Source organism: Xenopus tropicalis, chromosome 2 (assembly GCF_000004195.4).
Source record: "Xenopus tropicalis strain Nigerian chromosome 2, UCB_Xtro_10.0, whole genome shotgun sequence".
Lineage (NCBI taxonomy): Eukaryota > Metazoa > Chordata > Amphibia > Anura > Pipidae > Xenopus > Xenopus tropicalis.
The window spans coordinates 149,322,912-149,341,925 of record NC_030678.2 but is presented as its reverse complement, the minus strand read 5'-3'; the positions used below and the strand labels follow the sequence as shown (position 1 = coordinate 149,341,925).

Here is a 19,014-nt window from a genome sequence, read left to right as displayed (position 1 = left end):
TCTCCTTTTAGTGAATCGTGTGGGAAGTCGCAAAAAATTAGAAGCGATAAAATTTTTACCGCATGCTATAAATAGTTTTAACGCACTTTAGTGAATCGGCCCCTGTGTATCAGTGATGTGTGGGTCAGCCCAAAAATCTTGGGATCTGTGGGTCGTATAGACATATACATATACATATAAACATACAGAGAAAACAGTTTGGCACAACACTGGACTTAGCAAAAAAATTATAATTATAATAATGCATAAGAACCATTACAATATACACATAAAACATAATAAAGTCCAGATCCAGACAGTTTTTCCAGCTGCAAAATCACAAATAAATAGTGCACACATCCTTGAAACGCAGATCTTCCTGTTCCGCTGTGTGCTCCGGGCCATTTGCAAGCAGTTTGCTTTACCATTATTATCTGCCATTTGAATGTATCAGAGGGTGTGTTTGGAAATATAGTAGTTACCACTCCACCCTGAAATGTAACACTGTTTGTAAAAACACCTTATCCTAACATTGTATTAGTACTGATCTTTAGCAAAGCCTGTTTAAAATTCAGTGTAGTAGGAATCTCTGGTGTTTCAACCTAATAGTTATCTAGTTATGTCTTTTGATGAGCTGGAATATCTGACATTTGAGTGTTGTAAACAAATGCAAAACTTTTTATAAAGCCTATTTTAATGGGTTTTTTTTTTTGCTAATAAAAATGTTAAAATGCCTAGCTCACAATAAAATTTTACAAGCAGACTAGAGCCTTGTGGCCCTGTGCTTAAGCCTATGCCTTATGTTACTCAGGGAAGTTCAGCTTATTGCAGCTAATGAAGAAACATCCTACACCCCCCACCTGCAGACTCATAAACATAGAGGGGGATCACCTTAGGTCAATTTAAAGTGCTAATTAATAAATAAATATTTCTGCAAAATTGCACTCACAACAGGTGAATATCTCAGTGCTGTTTCCATCCATTTCTATGTTGAAGTGATGCATCAGATAAACCCAAATGTTCTAGTTTGATCCTTTTATGTGATCAGAACTCTGGGGCTCACCATGGAACCCTTCCCGCTGATGCTGAAGGAAAGAACAGTTGGCAAATAAACATATTTTAACACAATATGTAAAGTGAAATTCCATTGGCCACAAACACAGAATCACAGAGCCCCACGGAAGTGGCAGACATTGGGGTGAACTGACATTTTGATCAGCTTTAATAAATGAGTAAATTTATCATGATTAGTAATTTCCATTGAGTGATTTAAAACAAATGACTTTATGCTGTCATACTTCTTTATGTTTAGAATGGTTTGTTTTCTGTTACTTTGGAGAGGAAAAAGCTTTGTGCAAGGTCATGTTACACACACCTTGTGTTCCAAGCAATTGTTATTGTCAGCTCAGGATGCTGTTATTTCCTAAATGCAGCACTTCTATAGATTTGCACAAAAGAAGCCTCTTGTTATACACTTAGGGCATTTGTTAATAAGCGCTTTAGTAACAGATTTGCTCTGCTAAGGTTGCAGTTATTTTAAGGTTTCATGCTGTATTTCTATGGTCACGTCCACATCTTTTAAAATGGTAAAAAGGTCTGACAATCCTATCATGAAACTGCTTAGCATGGGTGGTTATTCAAATAAGCCTTACATCTACTACCTACACTCAGGGGGGCTAATAAATGAATTTATCAACATACTAACTCCCAGTATTTTATACTGTTTTATTCCACTTGTTGGTGGCTCTAAACAACACCATAGATTCTCAAAAATGCAATAAAGTAAAAAATAAGTAATTCATGTGTAATAAAATGCATACACACAATAGTTTTCTGACTGTCAGCAAAGTGTTTAATAAATTAATACATTATTAATGCAGCTCAATTTGCCAGAATACATTAAACTGTACTGATTATTTGAACACAATTTAGTGCTAAGGGGTGTTAGAGCTTAATGCAAGCACTAAGGACCACCATATGTGGCTGAACTCAGAAGTAAAGTAAAGTTAATATGAAAGAACCGAAGATAGAAGCTTTTTTTTAAAGAATGCAAATACTAAAAAAAGTGTTGTAAAAAAGCAATCCACAAGGCAAAGATAAAAAAGTGAGGAATGGATTGCAGCACAGGCTAAGACTAACCCCAAAAAGTATACTTATATATAAAAAAAAGTTCAGGTTAAGACGACCATTAAATAATCAAAATAATTGGGTTATAAAGGATAAAGAAAAGGATGTGCCAAATCATTTCTTTTCCTTGTTATATACAATAAAATAGTCAGAGTTTTAAGACACACCCACCTCATAGATAGCAGATGGCTCAGCTCAATCAAGCCAGATATCTCATCTCAATCAAGCCAGTGGTTGACACAGGAGATGGTACATAAAGGGTTACTCAAAATGAATGTGAACAAGGCACCTGCTCCAGATGGAATACCCCCAGGGCACTAAGAGAGATTAGTTCAGTTTTAGTCAGGCTTCTTTTTCTAATTTCTCAGACTTGCTTTTATTTGGTTTGTACTTAAGTATTGGAGGAAGGCTAGTTGGTGGCTTTATGAAGGATAGGTCATGTCAGACAAATTTGATTGCCTTTGATGATAATGCTACAGTGGGGTTTCAGTAGAGGTCTGTTGGTCTTAGTAATGATATTTGTACTTGGCATTGGCTAAATGATCTTGTACTGAGGGTGGTTATCAATAGTACTGTACATTGTCTACTTGGTTTAGGGCTCTTAGATAGGATCCCATGATGTTCTGAATTGGGTCCACGTTTATTAACCTTGTACATTAATGACTTAGGGGAGGGTATTGCAAGTAATGTACCAATGTTTGCAGATGACACAAAACTATGCAGTCCAGTTAATTCTATCCAGGATGTGGCATCTTTGCATTAGGATGTTGACAAACTGGCAATCGGGGCAGCTAAGTGGCAGATGAGATTCAATGATGATACATGTAAGGTTGTACACTTGGTATGTTAAAAAATTCAGTAACCTATACCTCTTTAATGGGACCAAGTAAGGCAAATCCATAATAGAGAAAGACCTAGGGGTCCCTGTAGATATAAAACTTAACAGGCAATGCCAGTCAGGAGCTGCCAGGGCAAACAAGGTCTGCATTGCTGTATAAGTATTATTAAAAGAAGTATAGCATCTCTGGAGGAGAGGGTCATTCTTCCACTTTACAAAGCACTGGTAAGTTTATGGGGTGGACTACTGGTTTAGAAAAGCCCTTTCCCACACTGGAACAATTTGTTGCACCACAGTATAAACATTTTTTCCAAATCAGTTAAGCACTTGGTTAACAGAATCATAACAGTGAAAAAACACTGTAAAAAAAGACAATCCTGTCAGCTCTATGGAGTCTAATATAAAAGAAAAGTTTTTTGTTTTTGTCTGGTTTGCGTTTTCTTTGTAGTTATGTACTTTGTATATGATGTTAACTGTTGATATACTGAGATTTTACTTTTTTAAGTAGCCTTAACACATGCTGTCTCACATTATAGAGAAAAACCCAGGTGCCAGGCCCCTGTTATAATAAAATTAAGGTCCTGCTGTGTATTAAAAGCATAAAAAATATCAAGGCTGTTTAAAAATGTACTGTATTGCAATTACACGTTAATAACATTCTGTTCAAAATTTTAGTTTGCCCTGCATTTTTTAATGACATAAAATACTTATCTCTATAGTACAGTATATGATATACTATTGCATATGTGAGTTAAAGGGTAATTATCAAAAGGCAAACCTAGCTTTGAAAAATACAAACAAATATATCTACAGTATATGATAGTTCCATAGTTGCATGCCGATTCATGAGTTGTGTTGCTGCCACAGATACTTTTATCAGCACTGTGTACCCCACCCCTGTTAGCTTAACAGCTCACCCACATACAGGTGCTTTCTTATATACAGGATGGAACTGTGGCTCTGCACATAGTACACGCTTAGCCTTTAGCATGGTTCTCAACTTGCCCCCTGGGGGTTAGTAGTCCAGAAAGAAGATTAATATTTATGTGAAAGCAAGAGACATTTTTGGCAAGTTATAGAACAAATTAAAAAAAATAGTGGGGATCATTTATCAACAATGGACAAATTTACACCTGGGGAGTAGTCAATTGCTGTCAACCAGTGGTTAGGGTGCATTTACAATTAACCGCAAATGCAATGAGATAAAATGGATGCAGAATTGACTGCACATTAACACCATTAATTTTCCCCCCATGCACGTGCCATTGGGTACCCAGGAATTAAAATCTTTACACAATGGATGGAACTGCGCTACTATGATACCCTGGATATCAGTGGTAGGGGGCTTTAAACAATCAAAAGAAGTTCATGGCACCAATATGTTAAAAGCAAACACGTTTCCTACGCTTAGGGGCTGATTTACTAATCCACGAACGGTCCGAAGGCGTCCGAATGCGTTTTTTTTAAAATGATCGGTATTTTGCGATTTTTTCGTAAATTGTCGCGACTTTTTCATAGCCGTTACGACTGTTTCGCAAATTGTCGCGACTTTTTCGTAGCGTTTCGACTTGCGCGAATTGTCGCAACTTTTTCGTAGCCTTCGCGCCGAGTACGAAAGTTTTGGATTCATTCAAGCTTCAGTATCGTGACTTTTCTTGGGCCAGGTTGGAGCTGCAGAGTGCCATTGAGCCCTATGGGTGACTTTCCTTGGGCCAGGTTGGAGCTGCAGAGTGCCATTGAGCCCTATGGGAGACTTTTCTTGGGCCAGGTTGGAGCTGCAGAGTGCCATTGAGCCCTATGGGAGGCTTTCCTTGGGCCGGGTTGGAGCTGCAGAGTGCCATTGAGCCCTATGGGAGGCTTTTCTTGGGCCAGGTTGGAGCTGCAGAGTGCCATTGAGCCCTATGGGAGACTTTCATTGGGCCAGGTTGGAGCTGCAGAGTGCCATTGAGCCCTATGGGAGACTTGCCTTGGGCCGGGTTGGAGCTGCAGAGTGCCATTGAGCCCTATGGGAGACTTGCCTTGGGCCGGGTTGGAGCTGCAGAGTGCCATTGAGCCCTATGGGAGACTTTCCTTGGGCCAGGTTGGAGCTGCAGAGTGCCATTGAGCCCTATGGGAGACTTTCATTGGGCCAGGTTGGAGCTGCAGGGTGCCATTGAGCCCTATGGGAGACTTTCCTTGGGCCAGGTTGGAGCTGCAGAGTGCCATTGAGCCCTATGGGAGACTTTCCTTGGGCCAGGTTGGAGCTGCAGAGTGCCATTGAGCCCTATGGGAGACTTTCCTTGTGCCAGGTTGGAGCTGCAGAGTGCCATTGAGCCCTATGGGTGACTTTCCTTGGGCCGGGTTGGAGCTGCAGAGTGCCATTGAGTCCTATGGGAGGCTTCCAAAATCATGCAAAGTCTGAAAGTTTTGCCCGCCGTTTACGAGCACTCAATACGAAATACGACAATTTACGATAAAGTCGTAACGGCGTCGAAAAAATCGCAAAAAATACGAAAAAGTCGCAAAATGTTCGTTTCCAATCCAAATTTTTCCCATTCGGATTCGAATTCATGGATTAGGAAATCAGCCCCATGGTACGTTATCAAAGGCAATAATGGCGTATAAAAATCATATAGATTTTTAAGGAACAAGTCCCATCAACAATGAATATTTACATTGTCTCTCTAAACTTTACTTATACTATATAAATTATTTAAATCTTGTTTCCTTCATTCTTGGAATTTACAATCACAGCAAGCAGGCAGGCGCTATTTTGAGGAAACTGTTATTAAGATGAGTTTTGTACTACTTCAAAATCTTGTGTATGTGCTGATGGGGAGCCGATGCCCATGCACTGGCTACACAATTATAGACCATGAGCAGGTAGGGAGAATGTGAGGAATGCAGTGACATCTTAGGTATGGATATTTTATTAAAAATAACTATTCTGTTTTCATGGTTTATTTAAAATTTATTTGAAATTGACTTTTAATGTACTTTTTATGTCTGGGTGACAGGTCCCTTTTACTAAACTGAAATAAATAACATGATGTGAATTATAGTTTACACAATCCCATACCTGGAATATCCTTTCTGTGGCACTGCTCATAAATGAACCTGAAACATTAAAGGAGACATAGAGGATTAAAAAAAGATTGTAGACAATAAGAAATAGTATAAGGTGCTGGTTTTACTTTGTGCCAAAAATTAATATTATCTTTGAAAAAAGACCACTTTATTGGAGCTCCCTATAGATCCTTCCTGGTCCCTGGCCGTGTCTTAAATGAGGGTTGGGCATGTCCTATCAGTCCATGCCAGAAGCACAGTAGGAGGGGGATAGCCAATCACAGCCCTATAGTCACACAAAGCAAAGATAGGCTTCAGTTCCCTATCAAGTCAGCCTAGCTGCTGATTGGTTCCTATCTTACGGTGCAGGCGCTGAGAGCCACTGGCTCCACTGCACAGCCTGGGAAAGAAGGCAACAGGGAGTGGAACAGGTGGGTGGGACTAATAGGGCTTTAGGGAAATTTTTCAACAAATCACCCTAAAACACTACTTTATTAAGCATATTCCTTATTTAGAGGATAAACCCTGCTGATTTTAATAGTAGCAAACCATGTAACGTTTCGGGGCACGCCCCTTCGTCAGACATGATGTCTGACGAAGGGGCGTGCCCCCGAAACGTTACATGGTTTGCTACTATTAAAATCAGCAGGGTTTATCCCGCTAAAACAAATCCTGTTGTGCCGGTATTTTGTGCAATTTTGGACCATTCTTGATTTTCACACAATAAGTCATGGAAACATGGCTACCTGTGGCCTGCGGATACCTATTACAGACAAAAGTTGCCATGAACAGAGGCACACTTTATTAACAGCTTCTTGCAAGGAAGCAGGTTACAGATCAGGGCACCGGTTGCCAACTACAGGATGATAGTTGTACAATACTTTTGCAGATTCTCTCTCTCTCTGCTTCTCACACTTACATAGCATTTCTCACCTCCAAGACCCGTCTCCTTACAGTGTCCAAGCTTCCCCAATAGATTCTACTCTAACCTACACACTCAACTACTCTACTTGGTGCAGAGTCCTCTGGGGCTTTACCCTGAAATACTCACTCCTTGTTGGGACAACAGACTGTCCTTTCTCACTAGCCTAACTACTTTTTACTCCTATAGTGAACTTTTGCTCCACTGCTAGCCACTAGCAAGCCCTGAAGGTATCAGTCTCCCCATTAGGTCTGGCCACATTAGTCTTGATCCTGCCTTAAGGTGTTTCTAGGCCAAAAGAGAGTGTCCACGTAAAGCACTCCTTTATATAGGCTACTACAAGGGGGCTTTCCGCCACCTACTAGCTGTACTACTAGCCACTATTGCCTAACTTTTTATAAAATGAATTCTTTATTTTACCTCTTTACAAGTTCACTTGTTCCAAAGCTTTTGCCAGCAAATCTGCCTTATACTGTACATTTAAAGGATGACAGTGCAGGTAAATAATGAAATGGATGAATGAGCATATGTCTAGGATGGATAAGTGTTCCTAATGTGCTGCAGATGTTTCTTCAAAGCTGTTATTGAAAGAGAATTGCTACTGCATAATTCATAATCAATGTATTGTCCATTACAATATAAAATCCTGCACTTGTTTTGTAAACAAAATAAAGCCTGCCTTGCACAGGCAGATTAAAGCTGCTTTTTAATGATAGTTGCAGATCGAGACCTGCAGATCAAGTCTGCAGATTTGAAAATACTGTTGGGTGAGGACCACACCGGCACGTTAATATGGTCCTTTCAAGACTGGGCTGCATAGGCACCTTTAGTAATCCTCATCAATCGGATCAGCCTGATGTGACTAAGAATCTAGGTGACCATTGTTATTTATAGAATAGCAAAGTATGAATAATTTCTGTTTCTAACAGAAGCTGTACCTGTACTTTAATAATAAAACATGTTGATGTGAAATAAAATGGGTCTGGATGGTGATGTCATAGTAAAAATGTCACAAATAAATGCAAACAACTTCACTGCTAGCAAAAACATTTTAGTTTTGTTGTGACTTTTATGGGGCTATATAGTTGGAGACTAGTTATGTGCAGGCTGGACCGAAACCTGTGGGTCTGGCGAGATCAGGCCTGCTCAGCACATTTAGGGGCACATTTACTAATCCACGAATGTCCGAAAAGCGTCCGAAAAGCGCCCAAATGCGTTTTTTCGTAATGATCGGTATTTTGCGATTTTTTCGTAAATTGTTGCGACTTTTTCGTAGCCGTTACGACTTTTTCGTAGCGTTACGACTTACGCGAATTGTCGCGACTTTTTCATAGCCGTCTCGCAGAGTACGAAAGTTTCGGATTCATTCAAGCTTCAGTATCGTGACTTTCCTTGGGCCAGGTTGGAGCTGCAGAGTGCCATTGAGTCCTATGGGAGGCTTCCAAAATCATGCAAAGTCTGAAAGGTTTGCCCGCCCTTTACGAGCAAATCGTAACGGCTATGAAAAGTTGCGACAATATACGAGCAAATCGTAACGGCTACGAAAAAGTCGCGTCAATTTACGAAAAAGTCGTAACGGCGACGAAAAAATTGCAAAGAATACGAAAAAGTTGCCAAAATGTTCGTTTCCAATCCAAATTTTTCCCATTCGGATTCGTGTATTAATAAATGTGCCCCTATGTGTATCATTACCCCACCTGTCCATCTCAGACATCACTAGAGGGGGCAGGACATGCTGATGCAGGTACATAAATAAGCTGATTGCAGATGGATGTAAGGACAGTTCCCCCTGCTCTGGGGGCTGTCTGCAAACAGTGATGTTTAGGGGTGGGCTGTAATACACCAGACTGTGATTGGCCAGATTTCGCATCAATCAGGGGGCAGTCCTGTCCATTTTTTATACTTCTATATAACGGGCAGGCAGTTTTTTTATTGAAGCCTAAAAACTATCCTTTCAGCAACTTGACCACCTTCCTAAACCCCTTACTCTTTGCTCACAAACTTACTACCGGTTTTCCATTTATCATTATGTACTTGCCATTACTATCCTAAACAAAAATAATTCTACAACCACACTGGCCACCCACATCATATACTGCACTTCTTCCCCCTCTTAAATTAAAAGCTCTTGGGTCTTTACCTTCCTGTCTTCTAACAATATGCAGTTGTAACTATGTGCATCTATTCTGGTGAAATGTGTGTCTGTATATGTAACTGTTATGATTTATATTTGTATCCCTTACCCTGTCAAGCACTAAGGGTCATGAAGGCACTATACAAATAATAATAATAAGACACACTGACATTAAACAGTATGGAACGTGTCCAAACTTCATTATGGCCTTTAGTGACATCTACTGGATGAAGGCTGGAACATAAAAGTATTTTTATTGTATAGATCTGACAGTGTGAAATTTCTTTGAAATGTTCCATCACATGCTTCTCAGTATCGGCATAAATGTTTCTATAAATGCAGGTTTTATACATGAGAAACTGGCAGACAAGTCATTTGGCATTAAGCATTACTTGAGTTGGTTTTAGGAATTAAAATATCTTTATTACTGTATTTTATAGATGCATACTGTATAGTCATCTATATGTGTTTTATTATTAGTAGTATAGGCACAAATTTTTGTATTTATTATGTTTTTATTTTATTTGTCTCTCTTGTTTTTGGATGTATATTATATGACATCATAGCAAAAGCAAAGCCATCAGTTTGGTCTTACAAGTATGATATCCCTTATTCGGAAACCCACTATTTAAAAGGCCCAGAAATCTGGAAATTATGGAAGGCCATCTTCCAAAGAGTCCTTTTTAAGCAAATAATTCTTATTTTTTCTCTGTAACAATAAAAACAGAACCTTGTACTTGCTGGTAACTAAGCTGCTTGAATCCTTATTGGTGGCAACCTATTAGGTTCATTTAAAGCAGTGATCCCCAACCAGTGGCTCGTGAGCAACATGTTGCTCTCCAACCCCTTGGATGTTGCTCCCAGTGGCCTCAAAGTAGGTGCCCATTTTTTAATTTCTGGCTTGGGGGCAACTTTTGGTTGCATAAAACCCAGTGTAAAGCCAAACAGAACCTTCCATAGGCTGCCAGTCCACATAGGGGCTACCAAATAGGCAATTATAGCTCTTTTTTTGCACCCCAGGAATTTTTTCCATGCTTGTGTTGCTCCCCAACACTTTTTCCATTTGAATGTGGCTCACAAGTAAGAAAGGTTGGGGATCCCTGATTTAAAGCGATAATGACACCAGAAATCAAACCTTTTTTACATCTTTCATAACATTGTCTTTGCATGAGCTTTATCATTTTGCCATAAACGTATTTCCTGAGGCTTTTACATTACCTATCTGATCCCCCATGTTCCTCTGTGAGGGGACTGCCATATTTGTGCAGCAGTGGTCCTTTAGCACTAGAAGCTATAACTGACAGGCTGAGAAGGGACAGTCAGGTTGGCAAAACAGTCAGGTTTAGGAACTTTAAGTAACAATTACTCACAAAAGCAGCCATATCAGTGAAAAATGATCAACATGACATATAGGTAACTTTTTATGTAGATTCATATTTTAAAAAGTAGTTTTTTCGTGTCAGTATTGTTTTAATGTTTAGAAAATTATTAGCAGACTTAAGGTATGGTGGTCCAAATTACAGAAAGATCCCCTATGTATGTATATTTTTATCTATATAGAACATAGCAGTGTCAAGACATTACAGTTACATTACAGATTAAGTGTAAGGAACAGTAACACCAAAAAATAAAATGTATCAAAGTAATTAAACTATAATGTACTGTTGCTCTACACTGGTAAAAGTTGTGTGCTTTAGAAACCCTACTATAATTTATAAAAACAAAGCTGTTGTGTAGCCATGGGGGCAGTCAATCAAAAGGAGAAAAGTCCCAGGTTACATAGCAGATAACAGATAAAACACCATTGTATGCCACAGAGTCTGTCTGTTGTCTGCTATGTAACTTGTGCCTTTTCTCCTTTTTTTCCATAACTTGAATGGCTGCCCCTGTGGGCCCCATGGCTACACCACATCTTATTTATATAAACTATAGCAGTAATTCTAAAACAAACAAACTAGTTTTTCCAGGGCTGGGCAATAGTACATTATATTTAAATTACTTTAAAGAGCAAAGAAAGGCTACTACTATAGCCCTTAATATAGTGTAGAGCCCCCTCGCCAAGTTTATTTTTTTAAATAATGCTCACTTCTCCCAATACAGCTAAAATACTTAGCTGTATTAGCAGTCTATCACGGCCACAATCTTGGATTCCCCTGCTCGCAACCCCCCCCGCGGCGATCAGACAACCCCCCGACCCAGTCCCCCGCCGCCGCTCGCTCCCCGTAGCGCTTGCCTGCTCCTTCTGTGCTTCTGCCTCACAGAGGCATGCTCACAGAGGCCAGGGGAGGGGAGCGTGTCAATGGAAACGAGCATGCGCCACCTACAATGTCCTGGTCATAGGGGTTGAGCAGGAGCAATGCATTATGGGAATCCTCTTTACACAGCTCGGCGTTTGGATATCAACAGCTTGAATTTGGATATAAACAGCATACAGGTGATTTTTAATGCTAAATGAGTGCATAAGATAGAGACAGGGTGTACAGGGAGAATAACAACAGACCAAGTACTGAACCTTGCTGCACCTCTACATTAAGTGGAACTGGTGATGAACTTTTGTTAGAATAAGAGACAAATTCAATGGCGCTCATTCATACACACTGGGCATGGGCACAACCCATAGCAACCATTCACTGGCTTTTTGCAGCCAGCTGCAGGTTGAACAATGAAATCAAACATCTGATTGCTTGTCATGGGTTTCTGCCCAGGTGCAAATTTTCCCAGTGTTTATAAATGAGCCCTACAGAGAAAGGTGGGTTGGAAAGGTAAAAAGAGAGCCAGGATGTGGTCTGATTATGGATACCAAGCTCTTGCAGAACTTGCACAAGGAGGGAGTGGTCAACTGTATCAAATGCATTCTGAATAATAGATCCTATACCTGTACTCCGATACATGCAGCATTGCCTTCTAGGAGCTCTGAAGTATGCATGTCTGTATGTTTGTATTTATTTATATAGCACCACAATTGTACGCAGTGCTTTACAAGGTGTAAACACAGATAGGTGTATAGTTATATCAAGTTATTCCGTAACAATTTATAAATCAATGCTTAAAGGAAAAGTAACACTAAAAATTTTTAACAAAAAAATCTATTCTACCCTCCCCCAATAATTGCCCTATCCTGAAAACCATTTATTATTTTGAATGCTTTAGAAGAAAATACCTGTTAAGCTCGGCTTCCTGTCATTTGAACAAAGGCGATACGGCGATGCCGGGGAAAGTATCAGGAGATGCATCAACTATGCGGCAATCGATTGATCAAGCCTAGCCTGACTCCTTCCTATACAGTCAGTCTAGGCTCGATCACGGGGGGTTGATCACGGGGGGGAATCCAAGATGGCAGAATCCAAGATGGCGGCCGTGACAGGCTGCAAATACACTTAAGTTACAATATGTCTATGAAGATTTTCATTCATCCAGGTCATGGTATATCTAGTATAAATAAATTTGAAGCAATTACTAAACAAGTCCAGTTGCTTCAAATTTATTTATACTAGACTTAAGTTACAAGCAAATTTTTGGGAGATGTGACCAGTATTTTAAAAAAACAAATTTGGCGATTTACTTTGGGCAAGGGAGCTCTACACTATATTAAGGGCTACAGTAGTAGCCTTTCCTTGCTCTTTAAAGAGGTAGTGCTGAATGGATATATATACAGAGAAGCTACACCATGCTTATATGGACTCCCCAAGATACATAAAGATGGAGCACCACTCAGGCCTATTGTCAGCAGCATCAATTCAGTGACTTACAGCATTGCAAAATACTTGGCTAACATCTTAGCCCCATTGGTAGGTAAAACAGTGCATCATATCCAAAATGCCAAAGAGTTTGTCACCAAGATTCAAACTAGAGGCAGAAGAAACTATGGTATCATATGATGTCACTTCACTGTTCACATGTATACCTACCGCAGAGGCTACTGAGACTGTAAGAAATCGACTGCAGAAAGATAACACCCTCAGCTGCAGAACGAAACTCAGTCCAAATCAAGTATGTTTATTGTTAGATTTGTGCCTTAACACCACATACTTCAAATACAAGGACCAATTTTACAGGCAAAGACATGGCTGTGCAATGGGTTCACCAGTTTCTCCCATTGTAGCAAACTTGTATATGGAGGAAGTGGAAAGGAAGGCCCTACTCACATTCAATGGAACTACACCAAGTCACTGGTTCAGGTATGTAGATGACACGTGGGTTAAAATCAGATCCAACGAAGTGGCAGCCTTTTCAGAACACATTAACTCAGTGGACAACAACATCAAGTTCACAAGGGAGGATGTCCATGAGAACAAACTTGCTTTTTTGGACTGTTTGATATCCATTCAAGAGGGGGGTATCTTGAAAACAGACGTATACAGGAAACCCACTCATACGGATCAATATCTGTTGTTTGATTCCCACCATCCGCTGGAACACAAACTGGGTGTCATTAGAACTCTACACCACAGGGCGGAAAGTGTAACAACTGATACAGAGTCCAAGGACAAGGAATGTAAACATCTCAGAGGAGCACTGAAAGCTTGTGGCTACCCAGACTGGGCCTTTGTCAAAACAAGAGCAACTAAGCCCAACAGGAACACCAAAAGGAATAACCGTCCTGAGGCAGAGAGAAGGCGCAATATAGTCATCCCATATGTAGCAGGAGTGTCGGAGAAACTCAGGAGAATTTTCAACAAACACCACATCCCTGTGTTTTTCAAACCTGGCAACACACTGAGACAAAAACTTGTACACCCAAAGGATCCAACACCAAAGGAAAAACAAAGCAATGTTGTATACGCAGTCCAGTGTAGCGAGGAGTGCACAGACCTTTACATTGGTGAGACAAAGCAACTGCTCTCCAAGAGAATGGCTCAGCATAGGAGGGCGAATACTACAGGCCAGGACTCTGCTGTATTTCTACACCTAAAAGACAAGGGACACTCCTTTGAAAATAGCAACGTCCAAATTTTGGACAAAGAAGACCGCTGGTTTGAAAGAGGTGTAAAAGAGGCCATTCATGTCAAAGTGGAGAAACCATCCCTTAACAGAGGCGGGGGACTTCGACACCATCTGTCTGCTACATACAATGCTGTTCTAACATCTGTACCCCGGCAGTTTCAGAACTCTTCACACATCCATTCATGCAACTCTAACAAGTAACACCTGCTTTGAAGAGTTGCATGATACTTTGGTAATCCTTTCAAAGTAACTCCACAGCATTCACACCTCTGTGAGTTTCAGATGTCACCTTTCTGAAGAGTTACAAAGTGCCATTGTGATTGGATTAGTGGAAGAGTATTTATGCTGAGGACTTCCCATACCAGTCAGTTGAACTGAAGAAGCTGCTCGGATGAGTAGTGAAACGTCTTCAATGATTACTTAACAAGTCCAGTTGCTTTAAATTTATTTATACTAGATAGGATATAGGAGCTGACATTAAATGACTTAATGTTCTCAAAATGTGAATAGAAAAAGGAATTTGGTTGTATAGTATACCAGAGAACACGAACATGAGGAGAAATCAGCTGACTTAGAAGAAAAATTGACATAAAAATGAACATTAAGGGAAACTTATTATTACTCATTCAGTTTAAGGAACTGAATAAGGAAATCAATTTCAGCTTTCTATAAATTCTCTATTTTTAGTAAATAATGAAGTCAAACCCTTCCATTAACACAAACATAACGCACATAACTGATAAAGAATGCTTACGATATTAGTAGAAATATGATTTTGGATGATGTTGTGGTTTGATTAAAGGACAAGGAAAGCCAAGTTATTAGATGTATGTATCATAACTACTAAGTACTATAAAATTCATCAAGTACCATTTTACCATTTTAAACCTCAAATCTCCAAAACCATACCGGCAGCTGTAACATAACCATTAAAAATCTTATTGGATGGGTGATGTCACTTCAGGTGAATCTGAAGAATTCCAACAGGCTGATGACGTAGGTGGTAGAGGTACAGGCGTAGAAGGTAAAAGTAGGACAGGAGAGTAAGGAAGTAAAGCCAAAGAAAGCAGCAGCCTCCAATGCAGTGAACTGAAACATTTAACAGCAAATACTATTAAAAGAAAGTGGCTTTCTTGCGTCTGATCTTATGGCCCATAAGGTGCTAATTTCTCATCCTGTCCTTAAAAACCCTGCATTTCTCTGCTTTTTTCTCAATATACGCTTAAACAGGACTGCCATAAGGGCATGGCAGGGAGGGGGAACTGTTGTCCCTGGCCTGGTCAAATTTGATCAAACAGGGGACACAGCCTCCTAGGGCTAAGTGTGTGACTTACATGTATACTTACGTTAAAACTTACATGATTTATGTAACTTACATAACTTGCATCAAAATGTACGTGGCTTGCCTATAAATTAATGGCAACGCAGAGCTTGACAGGGGCGGGTTTAATAGAGCAAACTCAACTGACTCCAACAAAGGATTGACTGATATTATTAGCACAAGTCCCACAGTATGATCATTGGGCCCTTAAGCAATTGCAGGTTATGTTTCCTCTATAGTTACATGCCTGCTTTTCAGTAAAATGATTTGAGTCTTTGCATTACCATACTGCTTGCTCTATCGAGGAAATATCAAATAGCCTCTGCAGAATCTAATTGAAATTATAGCCCCCCCCAACCATCAAAATCATGTGAAAGGCTGGGGGCTTGACATTTTTTTAAAAAGATTTTATTTTGCATATTTTGAATTACAAACAGATAAACAACAGAAAGCAAAAGGCAGGAACAGAAAGGAGTGAGACTAAGGTATTGATTATAAATGTATGGGATGAAGAGTATTAAACAATCAAAGATTTTGTAAGTCCAACCACCTATCCCATATGGCACTGAATTTCTCCGGGCACCCTCTTGCTAGGTAGGTCACTTTCTGGCTAGAAAGGAAATTGTCCACCAATTTTTGCCAAAATTGTAGGGAAGGAGGATCTAGAGACTTCCATTGCATTAGAATGGCTTTCTTGGCATAATAAAGAAACTGTAGGTAGGGGCTTGGCATTTTCACATAATAATTTCTACACTATAGGGGCAGATTTATCAAAACGTGAGTTTAGAGCTTAATACGCTAAAACTCACTCACGTTCTATTCATTCATAAGAATTTAAAGGAGAAGGAAAGGCTTGTAAAGAGTTAATCTCAAAATTCAGGCATACCTTCAGTTGTCTCAATAGTGCCCTTAAGTCTCCCCATATTTCTCCATTCAGAAGATCTGAAGCCAAACAGTTAGAAAAAACGCTGAGCAGGGTAGAGAAGATTCCCATAATGCAACACTCCTTCCCAGACTTGGCGACTTGAGACTGTAGGCCGCGCATGCGCACCCCACCTAGCGTCCGGTTGCCATGGCTTGTATGCAGCGGCAGCAGCACAGAACAGAAGCGGCACAGAAGAACAGACAGCCGGCAAGCAGGTGCTGGTGGGGGGAGAGGCAAGGTGGGGAGAGGCAAGGTGGGGAGAGGCAAGGTGGGGAGAGGCAAGGTGGGGAGAGGCAAGGTGGGGAGAGGCAAGGGGGGGAGAGGCAAGGGGGGAGAGGCAAGGGGGGGAGAGGCAAGGGGGGGAGAGGCAAGGGGGGAGAGGCAAGGGGGGAGAGGCAAGGTGGGAGAGGCAAGGGGGGGAGAGGCAAGGGGGGGAGAGGCAGGGGGGGAGAGGCGGGGGGGAGAGGCAGGGGGGGGAGAGGCAAGCGGCGAGCGGGTGGTGTGTGGCAGTGGTAAGCAGGTGCTGGCGGGGGAAGAGGCAAAGGGGGAGCGGACCGGAGAGAGACATTGGACGGGGGGGTAGGGTGCTGACAAAACGAAGCAAGCGGGTGCGGGAGCGGACCAGAGAGAGAGATCGAGAGGAGGGTGGGTACTGACAAAATGGCGGCGCCATTCACTGAAACAAGTATGTAGAATGTAGCAGGTGTATCTCTCATTAGAAAATCTTTCAAGCCAGAATTATAGTGTTTTTACACAGCAATAGTAGTACTATTTAATAGTGTGCTTCATAGATTTTGACTTAACTTGTCCTTTAAGAAGCATATTTATCAATGGGAGAAAATAAGAACTCCATAAGAACCATTTGATACGCTTCTAAAATTGAAAAGATTGTGGGTGAGTTTTTATGTATTGTGACCTAAACTTACATTTTGATAAATCTTCCCCAAAGTGTAACTATGAGCAAATTATTATAGTATTTGTCATACGAGGAATATCTGCATCTGATCAGTAAAATGTTTCTTTACTGTTTAGAGCAGCAGTTGCAAACTGCAGGGCTGGTGGCCTCCCAAGCAAAGAAAAAGAGAAATTCAATAGTCACCAAAATAGTAAAACTCTTATTTTGAAAACAATCTAAGGTCAGTGACTATGGTTATTTATATGCCTTGTGAAGGCAAAGTGTCACAATTCGTCAAAACAGCACTTTTGACCTGCTCTCCAGCCCTGACGTACTTTTCCTTCCCTTTTCATGAGTACAGCACTTGAACCAGGCAGCCTACTGTGTATTTGTCACAGAAACAATATGATATATTTGAAACATTAAGCAGAAAATGAGTAAACAATTAGGGCAATAACACACAGATCTACTTGAATCAGCTACAAAGTAGACAATACGGATAATTGGGTCTAAATGTGTTTTAGCAAAGACAATTCTCAGTATCATCTATGGCAGAGTATTTTGTGCCAGTTTGTATCCTCCACACGTAGCTGGCTACAAGTAGCACCCCGTGCCATAGCCCTTACCCCAGGGGTCCCGAAAAGGTAGATTGCGGTCTACCAGTAGATCACTTTAAAGTTTATGGTAGACCTCGAGGTGGAATGCAGTGGGATGATATCCCGCCACTTCATTTTTCCCCCCAGCATACTGGAGCTTTTGAGTGCGGCTACTCAACCCATCCGTCTTTGTAGTTTCATCCCAGCATAGAAGATTGTCCCCCACCGGGCCACTGTATATATTTTTTCCCACTTTATTTAGGTTTCTGTGTGCTGACTACAAAGTGGGCTACGAAGAAGGAAAGTAAAAACTCTTACAATCCTTTCACATTAAACTTGAAGTTGGCACTTGAATAATGTTATTAAATGTGAATTTGGCACTGCATTTATATAAAGCTATGTGTATTTGTTAAACATCGATTGATACTTTTTCTTGTTTATTGCACCAAGTGATAGATATGGCACTATTTTAACTGTGGTAGATCTCATGACGGAGGCCAGGTGGCAAGAGTAGATCACAGGGTTTACACCAACTGATTGCTGAGCAGTGGGCATTAAAAAAAAAAGCCCCATTTATTTTCTCAGACTTCACATCAATGTTCCTTAGCTTTTCTCTGAGGTAACTAAGATTAAGTTTGAGAATCGGCCTTGCTTGTCAAAAAATGGTTTAGAAGCAGATTGTAAGCTCTTTTGGGCAGGGCCCTCTTCACTTCTTGTATCGGTTATTGATTGCTTTATATGTTACTCTGTATGTCCAATGTATGAAACCCACTTATTGTACAGCGCTGCGGGATATGTTGGCGCTTTATAAATAAATGTTAATGTAATGTTAATGTATGCAATGCATATAATTTTATTCAGGGGTAACTTGGCACCAAAACAGTATGGGGAATGAGTCAATTAAGTTAAGAATACTCTAACCTTTTAGCTTTTACATAATGGTGTCACTGCTACTTGAAAACCGCCAGCCTTCCTGTATATCGCTCTCTCATGCCCCTATTATGTGGGTATCAGCATAACAGCTACTCCTGTGTGTCAGACGGATACAAAATAAAACACAATTTACAAATACATATTCATCAGGTTATCCTATGTGGAAGCTAGATACACTTCCTATTCACTAAGGGGGGGTATTGACACTGGTGACAAACATCACCAGCAAAGTTGCCCATAGCAACCAATTACCAATTCGATTTGAATGGTACCTACAAGTTAGAAAACCAAAGCAACCATGTGATTGGTTGCTATGGGCAACATTACTATAGAAGTTTGTTTCCTATGTTAATAA

At 40.5% G+C, this 19,014-nt stretch overlaps 1 long non-coding RNA gene across 1 annotated transcript; it reads right to left on the bottom strand.

Moving 5' to 3' along the window:
* Window positions 1–107: 107 nt before the first annotated feature.
* On the bottom strand, window positions 108–18,953 carry LOC116408891. The gene is made up of 3 exons (XR_004221380.1): window positions 18,648–18,953; window positions 6,003–6,040; window positions 108–1,064 (listed from the first exon to the last, which is right to left on the bottom strand). It is a non-coding gene; the product is annotated as an uncharacterized LOC116408891 (long non-coding RNA).
* Between the last annotated feature and the right edge of the window lie 61 nt (window positions 18,954–19,014).